This window comes from Prionailurus bengalensis, chromosome A1, assembly GCF_016509475.1.
Source record: "Prionailurus bengalensis isolate Pbe53 chromosome A1, Fcat_Pben_1.1_paternal_pri, whole genome shotgun sequence".
Classification (NCBI taxonomy): domain Eukaryota; kingdom Metazoa; phylum Chordata; class Mammalia; order Carnivora; family Felidae; genus Prionailurus; species Prionailurus bengalensis.
In genome coordinates, this window is record NC_057343.1 from 31370095 (window position 1) to 31381360 (window position 11266).

Below are 11266 nucleotides of genomic sequence, written 5' to 3' on the forward strand. Positions count from 1 at the left end.
AGAGAAGATATCTAAAAAATTAACCTTAAAGAAATACATTGGATAATAGTTATAGTAAAGTATATGCTCTAATAATGAGAGTAAAAGCTGTTTGGGTCCCGTTGGTACCACTAGTTCAGAAGATTTTAGTTGTAAACGAGCAGTAGGATGATAAAAATCTCTTGGCATAATTAAAACTGGATAAACCAGAATAGGTGTGTTCCCCAAACAGTTTGCCAAATATCTTTTCAAGTCTGTTATAGCTACTGAACAAATGGATTGGTATGAATAGATATGTCCTTAATGAGCACATCTTTAAGAGGTTGATATGTCTTCCATTTACTGGTAACTTCTCCAATTCATCTAGAGTCTCCAGAATATCTATTACCTTTCCAAATACTGTGTATTTCATGTCCAAATGTAACTTCTTGGCATAGGTGAAGAACTGAGATCCATTGGTATTTGAGAGATTATTAGCCATAGATACCACACCTCTAACATTGTGCTTAAGAGTCACTATATTCGTCCTCAAATTTCTTGCCCCAGGTACTGTTACTTCCTCTTCCTGCACCTGTCAGATCTCCAGTTTCAACCATAAAATCCTTGATATTTCTATGAAATATACAGCCATTGTAGTAATTACTGGCACTAAGAGCCGAAAATTTCTCACATATTTGGGTGTCCTCTCACAGAAAACTTCTATTTTGGTATCACTTACATCTCTATGCAATGTCACTGACATTTTTCTTCTTGATGGTTTCAGGAAGTACTGTTGCTAATTTCTCACTGTCTTAACAAGAGAAGTTAGAAAATGAGTCTCACTTTGGTTAGCACAGCTGTTTTTAAAACAGAAAAGATGTAATCGCAGACGCCCGTGATTCGAAATTAGTGTCTTAGGGGCTCCCCTGCATTTTGATTTTGAAGTCCACTAAAAATTAGAATTCACCTATGTTTATTATCTTCATATGTGGGAAGAGCCTCAAAACATTAAATAGCAGAAGACAGGTAAAAGGAAAGAAACAGAAGAAAGAACTAAAAAGAAACATGATTGATTTTCAAAAAGTTGACCATTTGATTTCTAAACATTATAAGATAGTATTACACAACAAAATGCACTCGTCAGGACAATGGGGTACAGTGGAAAGAAGAGGAAGATACAGGTCCTGGTTTTGCACTGCAATAGCCCCTATATTATTGCATAAACTTGTATAAATTACTTCACTTCTCCTTGCCACAGTTTTATCTTTTAAAGATTGATCTTTAAAGGAGAAAGTGTATGTTCCAGGTATCTGTTGTTTTGGAACAAATGACCATAAAACTTAACAGTAAAGCTCCTACAACCATTCTACTGTATCACACAAATTTTGTGGGTCAGAACTTCCAGCAGAGATCAGCTGCATAATTCTACTGTTCCATGTGACATAGTAGAGGTCACTTGATGATATTCAACTGTTAGATAGTCTGGACTGGAAGGTGTAAGTTTCATACACACACCTATGGTAACTTGGAGGGTGTATCTGGAAGGCTGAATTCAGCTGAATTGTCAACAAAATGGCTAACTTTGGCCTCTTCAGTATGGCAGCTGCAGAGACTTCTTCTATTGGTGAATCAGGGTGCCAAGAATGAAGAAAGAGAACGTTGCGTGGTATTTGACACTCTAGCACCACTTCTGCCATACCCTACTGGTTGAAGCAGTCTCAACCATGTGCATATTCAAGGGGCAGGATCATTGACCTGCATATCCATGAGAGAAGTTTCAAATAATTTGCTTCCATGTTGAAACCATTATAGTCCATACCCTGCTTACAACAGTACTGATCTTCCTTCATCATGTGAGAATCACCAGAAGTCTCATTCTATTATGCTATGAAGCTCAGGTTTAAGGTCCAGGATCACATCATTTAAATCAGATCTAGCTGTAAAAGTATCTTAGTTGTAGTTGTAGTTGTAGTTGTAGTTGTAGTTGTAGTTTGGTTTTAGTTTGGTTTTAGTTTGCTTTTAGTTTGGATTTAGTTTGGTTTTAGTTTTAGTTTTAGTTTTAGTTTTAGTTTTAGTTTTAGTTTTAGTTTTAGGGTTTTTTTTTTCTCCCTTGGATAAAGTTACTTTTAGACTGTAGATCTGTGAAATGGAAAGACAAATGATCTGTCCTCCACCCACCTAATGTTCCAAGATGGAACAGGTGTAGGATAATCATAGTAAATATTCCTTTTCCAGAAGGGAGAAAATAAGACACATAGCAATCACTATCCTATAGAAATTCTTAAATATAATCTGGCAAATATTTTCCTTTCCCAACTGAGGTTCAGTCTTGGTCTTTGGACATAATTCTACATGGCTCTTGGCTTCTTTCCATTGGCAAAAATTCTAAAATTGAATATATGCAAATGGATGGTGAAAACTTCCTTTTCCACATAATGTAGACTTTTCCATAAAATCTATTTTCAAAATCTAGTTTTCTTAGAATGCTTCTTGGTTATCTCAAGACTTTAATTTTTTCTTTTTACTCTTTCTGTCCTATTCAATGTTAATATAATTCCTTTAACATCTCATGAGCCATTTGGGTGTTAATTACTAATCTATTTCATTAGACAAAACCAAACCCATAAATCTTTTTGTGGTAAATCGTTCTCTATCTTGGTTTTCCTGTGAGGCTGTTGTTTGTGCACTAAGCACTATTGTCTGTTTTAGAGCATCTATATGGCATACCCTTTTTCTTTTTTGTTACTGAGAGGGTACATTAGATCAGCCTTAAATCCTTCTGAAGTCTTAAACGATCTTACAACCACAGGCTGTGTTCTACTAGCAGTGCATTAGATTTTATCTCTATCCTGAGACCATCTCTTACTTTGAGGACAACTTGCTGGTTGTCCTAAACCCTTTATATTCACTCCATATTCTGTTAGCAATTGACTATTCACTTTATCTTTCTTTTCTCTCAGTTTTACTAGATAACTGGAAGAAATGAGGTAACACCTTCAACACTTAGTTCAGAAATCATCTTAGCTAGGTTATCAAGTTTTTTAAGTACACTGTATATTTTCCAGGTTACCTCAGTGGCAGTATTACCAAACTTTCTGCCAGCCCTTAGTAATTTCTTTGTTCAGTCTCCTTCGAGTCCTCGCTACTTGTCACTTTAAGGTTTGTCAGACCTTTGCCTATTGCCCTGTCCCCAGACCAAAACCATACATTTTAGATTTTGTAATGTTAGCACCTCACTTCCATATACCAAATTCCGTTTATCTATTGATGCAGTAAAAATAAAAACAAGACAAAAACCAACCAAAAGTTAAGTTGCTTAGAACAACAATCATCTTATTATATCTCATAATTTTATGACTCAATAATGTAGCAGCAGTCAAATGGGTGATTCTCCTCCCTCATGTAGTTTTGACGGAAGTCATTCGGAGGTATTCATTTGGCAGATGGTCTGGAATGGAGGGTCCAAAACAATTCCCGTCATGTGATACTTCATGGGGAACGGCAGAAGGCTAACCTCAGCTCCGATCACCAATCAGAATTTGTACAGGTGACCTCCTCAGCATGGCAACCACCTCAGTGTATGGAGCTTTTCACAGGGAATACCTCAGAGCTTCAACAGCAAGGCCTGTAGCTATGACCTCTTGATGGGAGGAGTGAAAACGATTTGTGGTCTTGACTTAAAAATGACAAAATTGGGCTAGATGATCACTCACATCCTTTTTGTTTCTAAAATATCTGTTTCAAAAGCAACAATAAAAGTTTAGAATAGATATGAAATAAAAGAAATAACATTTTAACTTTTCACAAGTTATAAGCATCTAAACCTGCTGAAGCATTAAATAGTCTACAGCATTCATCTCTCAAAAGATTTAATTCCAAAGATAACTGTAGGTGATAAAGACATTTATAGCTGAGATTGGATGGAAAATATCTAAAAATACATAACTTTATATCTATGTTTCTGTAAAAAATGGCTGCATTGCTTATTACCTCTTGTCATGAAATGGTTTTTTCCACTAAAGCCTATAAACAAAACTGAAAACTTCATTCTTAAAGTTGTATTTTCAGCTATTTGGGTAATATGCAAAAGATTATGGCCAGGGAATTCTAACTGTAATTTTTTACTTAAGAGAAAGTTAACCAAGTCAATAAACGATATTCTCCTCTTGATATGGTTCTATGTGGTACCTGAAATAATGAAGCCATAGATATGGGAATAATCTTAGAGATCATCTTGACTAAATCCTTTCAGCCACAGATGAAAGAACTGAGCCCTCCAGGGACTATGAAGCTTGTCCAAGGTCTCTTAGCTGGTTAATGGGTAGAGTCAAGGGCTTTTTCTATCACCGTGGTGCTAACAGTTACAACAGTGCCCTTGAGAGAAATAAGTTTCTCAAATGATCTGACTATTCCCTTGCAGTTTATGCCTTCATTAATTTTCTTTAACACTTATTTCTTCATCTGTGGTACATAATGTTTAGACCAACTTTACTGAGTTAAACTCTAATCAGACTGAAATAGTACTGTTTCGACATATTTTAAGAACAGCAACAATAGATAACATAAATATAAACATATTTATAAAACTAATGATAAGTTGCTAAAGAAAAAAGTAACTTTATTGTTTTATTTCTTTCATCCAGCATTTAAGGATCATGGATTTTCTGTATGAGAAGGTATCTTAAAGTCTATCCACCTTTTTGTCCCCATTTGTAAGTATCTTCTTAACCATTCTGAAATACAAGCATACCATGTGGGTTTATATACTTCCAGTGATAAGATGCTCATTATTTCTAAGAACAAAATAAAATTTTGGTATAATAATCATAATCAGTATTATATACTACTGATATCTGTCTCCAACAGCATATATATGTTTAATACTGGTTTGATCTATAAGCGATCACAGAATATGTCACCATTTTCTTTTAAGATGAATGTCTTGAATTGAAGAAAAGTATCAAGATGTGACTAAGTGTTTCATAATTTAAATATACACAATTTTCCCCATTGGCAAAAATTCTAAAATACAATATATGCAAATGGGTGGTGATAAACTATGCTGGGCATCCAGCTAAAAGGACAGCATTATGGATTACATCTATTTCGCCTCTATTTTATTTCTCTATAACAGAACACTTTTATCACTTACATTTAATTTTTTTAAGTTTTATACACCTTTATACTTTGCATATGGGCATATAAAACTGAGATTTATGTATTTTTAGAAATGGTTATATTTTCCTGAAATTGTACATTAAGAAGGTGATATTTTACATGATAACATTTGAAAAGTGAGGACTTGTAGAATACTCATGAGTTTGAGATATGTGGCAGAACAGGAGGTTGGAGATACTTAAAGCATGAGAAGAACTCAACCCCCTATGAATGGCTTTGAAGATGAAGTAAGGAGGCCACAAATCAAAGAACACAGGGACATAGGCGTTCTCCTTCAATATGGGAACATAAGCAGGCTCTTGAACTCACTTCCTTCCATGAGCAAACTGAATTTACAGCAACATAAGGAACAATTTCCTCCAAAAGAAATCCAGAAACTAGCTGAGCAACTGCTATATATCAGGTGGAAAAAAAAAGACAGCAAAATGGGTCTTGACACCCTCTCAATTAATAGGACCCACTAAAAACAAAGAAGGCTACTTGGACGATTGCAAAGGTTTGAAAGACAATCAAGAGTTAGGGCCAGACTGGTTAAGTTTAGGCGGAATGGCTCAAATACCAAAATCCCACAGATTATACAGTACTGACTGGATGAAATTATTGTAAATAAATGGTTCCAAACTGGGGATGAAGATCGTATTTGTAAGGATCATACTTCTAGTCACTTTGATTATTTTTTAAAATGTTTATTTATTTATTTTTGATAGAGACAGAGAGAGAGAGAGAGAGAGAGAGAGAGAGAGAACACGAGTGACAGAGGGGCAGAGAGAGAGGGAGACAGAGGATCCGAAGCAGGCTCTGTGCTGAGAGCACAGAGCCTAATGCAGGGCTTAAACTCAGGAACCATGAGATCATGACCTGAGCCAAAGTCGACAGTTAACTGACTAAGCTACCCAGGTGCTCCTGATGATTTTTTTAAATAAGTGGGTTTTAATTTTGATGGAAGAAGAGTAGATTTTAATTAAGAAGAATAACACAGTGTACTCATAAAACCTATATACAAGGTAGTAATACGGGACTTTGAGTAAGTAGGAGATGCTGGTATTATCTGCTCCCTTAGATGCTATGAGGAGTCTGGAATCATTGCATTTACTAAGACTATAATAACGACTGATCTTTGTCCTCATTGCATTATCCCAGGACTCCAGGGGTGTCAAGAAATAGTAGATTGAGGGATAAGTCCAGATAATAGTAATACCTTAAGTTACCCTAGGTTAGTATGTTTTCCCAAATCAACTACATTTATTATTGGTATATGTATCCTTTATACCATTTTTCACATGCTTAACAGTTGTTTGCCTATGGATATGTTATCTTACATTAGGAAAGTTCCTTAAGGATAAGGTTTCTATTTTATACATCTTTGTAACCAGTCAAGCAAGTCTACTTAAGTGAAAAGCAGATATTTTGAATCAATTATTGCATTTAATATTTCAATGCTTTTGTATTACTTAAAGTCATTTTAAAAATCTGTTGCCCAGAAGTGGACATGTTACTTCATTAATGACTACTATATGATATTACTGTATGATTTTCTCCCTTAAAAACCTCAAGTATATAATTTGTTTCACTGTCATAAGGGTAATATACATATATAGTATTTTTAATTTTTTTTAATGTTTCAAGTTTTTGTTTAAATTCTACTCAGTTAACATAGAGTGTAATATTAGTTTCAGGAGTAGAATTTAGTGATTCATCACTTACATATAATACCCAGCGCTCATCACAACAAGTGCCCTCCTTAATACCCATTACCCATTTAGCCCATCCCCCATCCATCTCTCCTCCAGCAGCCCTCAATTTGTTTTCTGTAGTTAAAAGTCTCTTTTATGGTTTACCTCCCTCTGTCTTTTTTTTTTTCATTCCCCTATGCTCATCTGTTTTGTTTCTTAAATTCCATATGGGTGAAATAATATGGTATTTGTCTTTCCCTGACTGACTCATTTCACTTAGTGTAATATGCTCTAGGTCCATCCACATCATTGAAAATGGCAAGATTTCACTCTTTTTAATGTCTGAATAATATTCCACTGTGTGTGTGTGTGTGTGTGTGTGTGTGTGTGTGTGTGTACACCACATCTTCATTATCCATTCATCAGTTAATGGGCATTTGCGCTCTTTCCATAATTTAGCTATTGTTGATAATGCTGCTATAAACATTCAGATGCATGTGTCCCTTCAAATCAGTATTTTTGTACCCTTTGAGTAGCATAAACTAACTCCTTTAGCTTTTGTCTGGGAAACCCTCTCTTCTCCTATTATGAATGACAGCCTTGCTGGATAAATTACTCTTGGCTACATATTTTTCCCATTCAGCATGTTTAATATATTGTGCCACTCCCTTCTGGCCTGACAAGTTTCTGTGGAGAAGTCTGCTGCTAACCATATTTGTCTTCCCTTGTAAGTTAGGGATTTCTTTTTCCTTGCTGTTTTTAGGAATTTTTCTTTATCTCTGTATTTTGCAAATTTTGCCCTGATACGTCTTGGTGTTGACCTACTTTTGTTGATTTTGGCAGGAGTTCTCTGTGCCTCATGGATTTGGATGTCTGTTTCCTTCCCCAGATTAGGGATGTTTTCAGCTATAATTTTCTCAAATAAACCTGGTATTTTTTCCCTAACTTTTTCTTTTGGTACTCCTATGATATGAATGTTATTACTCTTTAAGGAGTTACTGAATTCCTAAGTCTATATTTGTAATCTAACATTTTTCTTTCTTTCTTTTTCACCTTCATTATTTTCCATAATTTTGCCTTCTATATCACTTACTTGTTCCTCTGATTCTTCCATCCTTGTGGTCATTAGATCATTTTTGCATCTCAGTCATAGCATTTGTTTTATTCTGGCCTAACTAGTTTTAGGTCTTTTATTTATATGGTAAGGTACTCTCTGGCATCTACTATGCTTTTCTCAAGCCTAGCTAGTACTCTTATGATTGTTGTTTTAAATTCAGGATCAGACTTATTACTTATATCTGTTTCTATTAGGTCTTTAGATGTGACCTTTTCTTATTCTTTCTTTTGAGATGAATTCTTCCATCTTGGCATTTTGTCTAGGTCTTTGTCTTCTGTGTGTTGGGAAAGTCTGTTATGTTTCCTGTTCCTGAGAGTAATGCTATATTAAGAAGAGGTCATATACTGTCCAAGGCCTGGTGCTTCAAGAAGTGTTTCTGGTGTATGCTGTACACATTTTGCTGTTATGTTTTGGCTGCTCTTTCCCTCAGGTCAGTTCTCTGCAGAGTATCTCCTTGCCTACAGTGGGGAGTGTCTGGACCTTGTGCAGCATGTGGCGAATTTTAAATAGATGTGCTCTGGTTTGCTTGTTAAAAAAAGGCCTGATCCTATTTCCATTACAGCTACAGCTTTGCAGAACTCTATGGTCAGTAGACTTGGTGGGTGCAGGGGGTATATGCTGGTCTTCTGGGGGAGGGGCCTGCTGTTCTGGATTTCAGGAACACTTCCCCTAGTAAAGAAGCACCTGCAGAGTGCAGGGGGGCAGGACTTGATGTAAGCAGCTCAGGTTTCCACTTTTGGCACTTTTCTGGTCACAGAAGCCAATTAGTGTTAATGGATAGGGGAGAATAAAACAGCACCAGCCCTCCCTCTTGTCGCTGAAGTGGGAAGTTCGTGCCCAATGCTGTCTAGGAAGCTGTTACTGAGGAGCAAATAATCTCCCCTTGTGTGTCCTAGGTATCCCTCAGATCCCTACCTTCACTCTGTCTGTGTCCACGGCACCTGCCTGCCTGGCAGTGCTATGAATCTGTATTTTATCTCAGGAATGTAGCTGAGATTTAAAGCTCCAAACTTAAGGGACCTAACATGGCACAAACTCATGCTGATCCTCTGGGAGAGGGGCTTCCTGTGCTGGGACTGGTGCCAGTTTGTCCCAGAAGAGCAGTTGCACCAATGCACAAGAGTTCGGACTCTAGAGTCAAGTGCAGCAAAAAAGCCTAAGTCTGAGTTAGCTAGCAGCCTTAGCAGCCTTAGAGAGGAGCAATGGCACCCATTGTCTCTTTTGTCCCCTGAGAGGCAAAGCCACCTCTGTCAAATGCACTGCAAGAAGGGTGAAAATCTTTCCCAGCGCATCCCAGGAGATCCTCAGATTGTACAACCTGCTCTCAGACCTCTGCCCTCCTCCACAGGACCACCAACTGTGCCTGCCAGGCTCCACATCAGGCCACTGGCACATAAGTCTAAAACTCTAGTCTTTGAGCTCTGCTGGTCTTAAACTCTCACAATAATCATCCCTTTTTGTTTTCCCAGTCAGCAATGTTTGGGGAAGTGTTTCTCTTATGCAATCCTCCATACACTGCTGTTTCTCTCTGTCTCTGTCTGTCTCTGTCTCTCCTCTTTCTGTGATAAGGGATTGCTTCCACCCTCCACAGCACCCATGATCCTTTTCTCCCCCAAATCACATCTCCACACTTCCCATCTTTCACTATGTGGCCTCTTCTCTCCAGCTAGTTATGTAGTTTGTTCTCTTAGCGCTCAGATAGATCTCTTGGGCATTCAGAATGATTTGATATTTATCCAGCTGTGTTTGAGGGACAATACAAGCATAGCGTCCTCCTATTATTCTGTCACCCTCTAACTCACCTACCATTTTTGTTTTTTTAGTACATGTTACACCATTCACAGTCAACTAAAATTTTCAGATTTTATTTCTGAGTTTTTTTCACATATTTTCATCATATGTTTCTCAATTTTCTGTAAATTATATTAATACCACCCATTCATCCATCTGTGAATTTGTTTCTTGGTATTTAGAGTAATATAACTTTTCTATTTTATTTTATTTTATTCCCCATCACATATTTCTAAGCTTTAATTCTTCCATTTATCTTTCAAAAGTTGAAATCCAGACCTATTACCTACAGAAAACCATGTCCATTAGAGATGAATATCCTTTTTCATTGGCCACATGAAAATTTCTTTGAACATAGAGTTGGACTTTTGTGATATTGCTTTGTAAAATGCTACATACATCAGGCATTCTAAAATAAATATTTGATCTTAGAATATTGGATTTTTGGTAAATGTCAGATTGGAATGGAAAATAATATAGTAATTTGTGACTGATGTAAGATATGGGTGGCATAATTTCTCATTTCTGTTCTTACATACTTAGAGATAAGCATTTATGATTTACCTTTTAAAATTTCACATAAATCTTTTTTTTTGTAAATGCAGGTGTTTACCCTCCTTAAACAATGCATAGATGATGAACAGAAAAATTAGATAAATATACCATCCTCAAAGTCTCAGTTATAAGAAAGCCTGATATAACATTTAATAAGGAGAAAACCTTGATTATATACCCAAGATATCTAGCTGTATAGTACATATTTTCATGAAAAGCTATGTATTTTTGTAAGTACCCTTCTTCAATAATATTTGCTGATTAGATTCCCAAGTTGTCCTTACATTTCTATCATTTTCCATTAGGGATCTGTATGCCCATTTTTGTATATACATGAAAACTTATGATTCTACATGAATTTTCCTCACTACCTCACCAGAAAATAAATGCAAAATCATTTCACTATTGTATCCCCACAGTGATATAACAATGATAGAATTACTAAGATATATTGTTTTATTTTTGAGAGAGAGAGACAGAGAGAGACAGGGTGTGAACTGGGGAGGGGCAGAAAGAGAGGGAGACACAGAATCCAAAGCAGGCTCCAGGGTCTGAGCTGTCAGCACAGAACCCGAGGCGGGGCTCGAACTCACATACCGCAAGATCATGACCAGAGCTAAAGTGGGATGCTTAACCAACTGAGCCACCTAGGCTCCCCAGCGCTGATTCCCTTTTACTGTCATTTCCTTTCAAGGAAATGTTATTTTAGATCCTTTAAAGGTTTTAGTTACTGCTCAAAGTTAGAAACCTTATGAGTGAAGTTGTATTTTTTATTTTCAGTTAAAATATATTGGGCTAGAGGGATGCCTGGGTGGCTCAGTTGGTTAAGCATCTGACTTCGGCTCAGGTCATGATCTCACAGTTCGTGAATTCGAGGCCCACATCAGGCTCTGTGCTGACAGCTCAGAGCCTGGAGCCTACTTCAGATTCTGTGCCTCCCTCTCTCTCTCTCTGTGTCTCCGACTAGCTCTCTCTCTCTCTCTCTCTCTCTCTC

At 36.8% G+C, this 11266-nt stretch overlaps 1 pseudogene; it reads right to left on the reverse strand.

Moving 5' to 3' along the window:
- Positions 1–242: 242 nt before the first annotated feature.
- On the reverse strand, positions 243–721 carry LOC122497402 (annotated as a pseudogene).
- Positions 722–11266: the final 10545 nt, after the last annotated feature.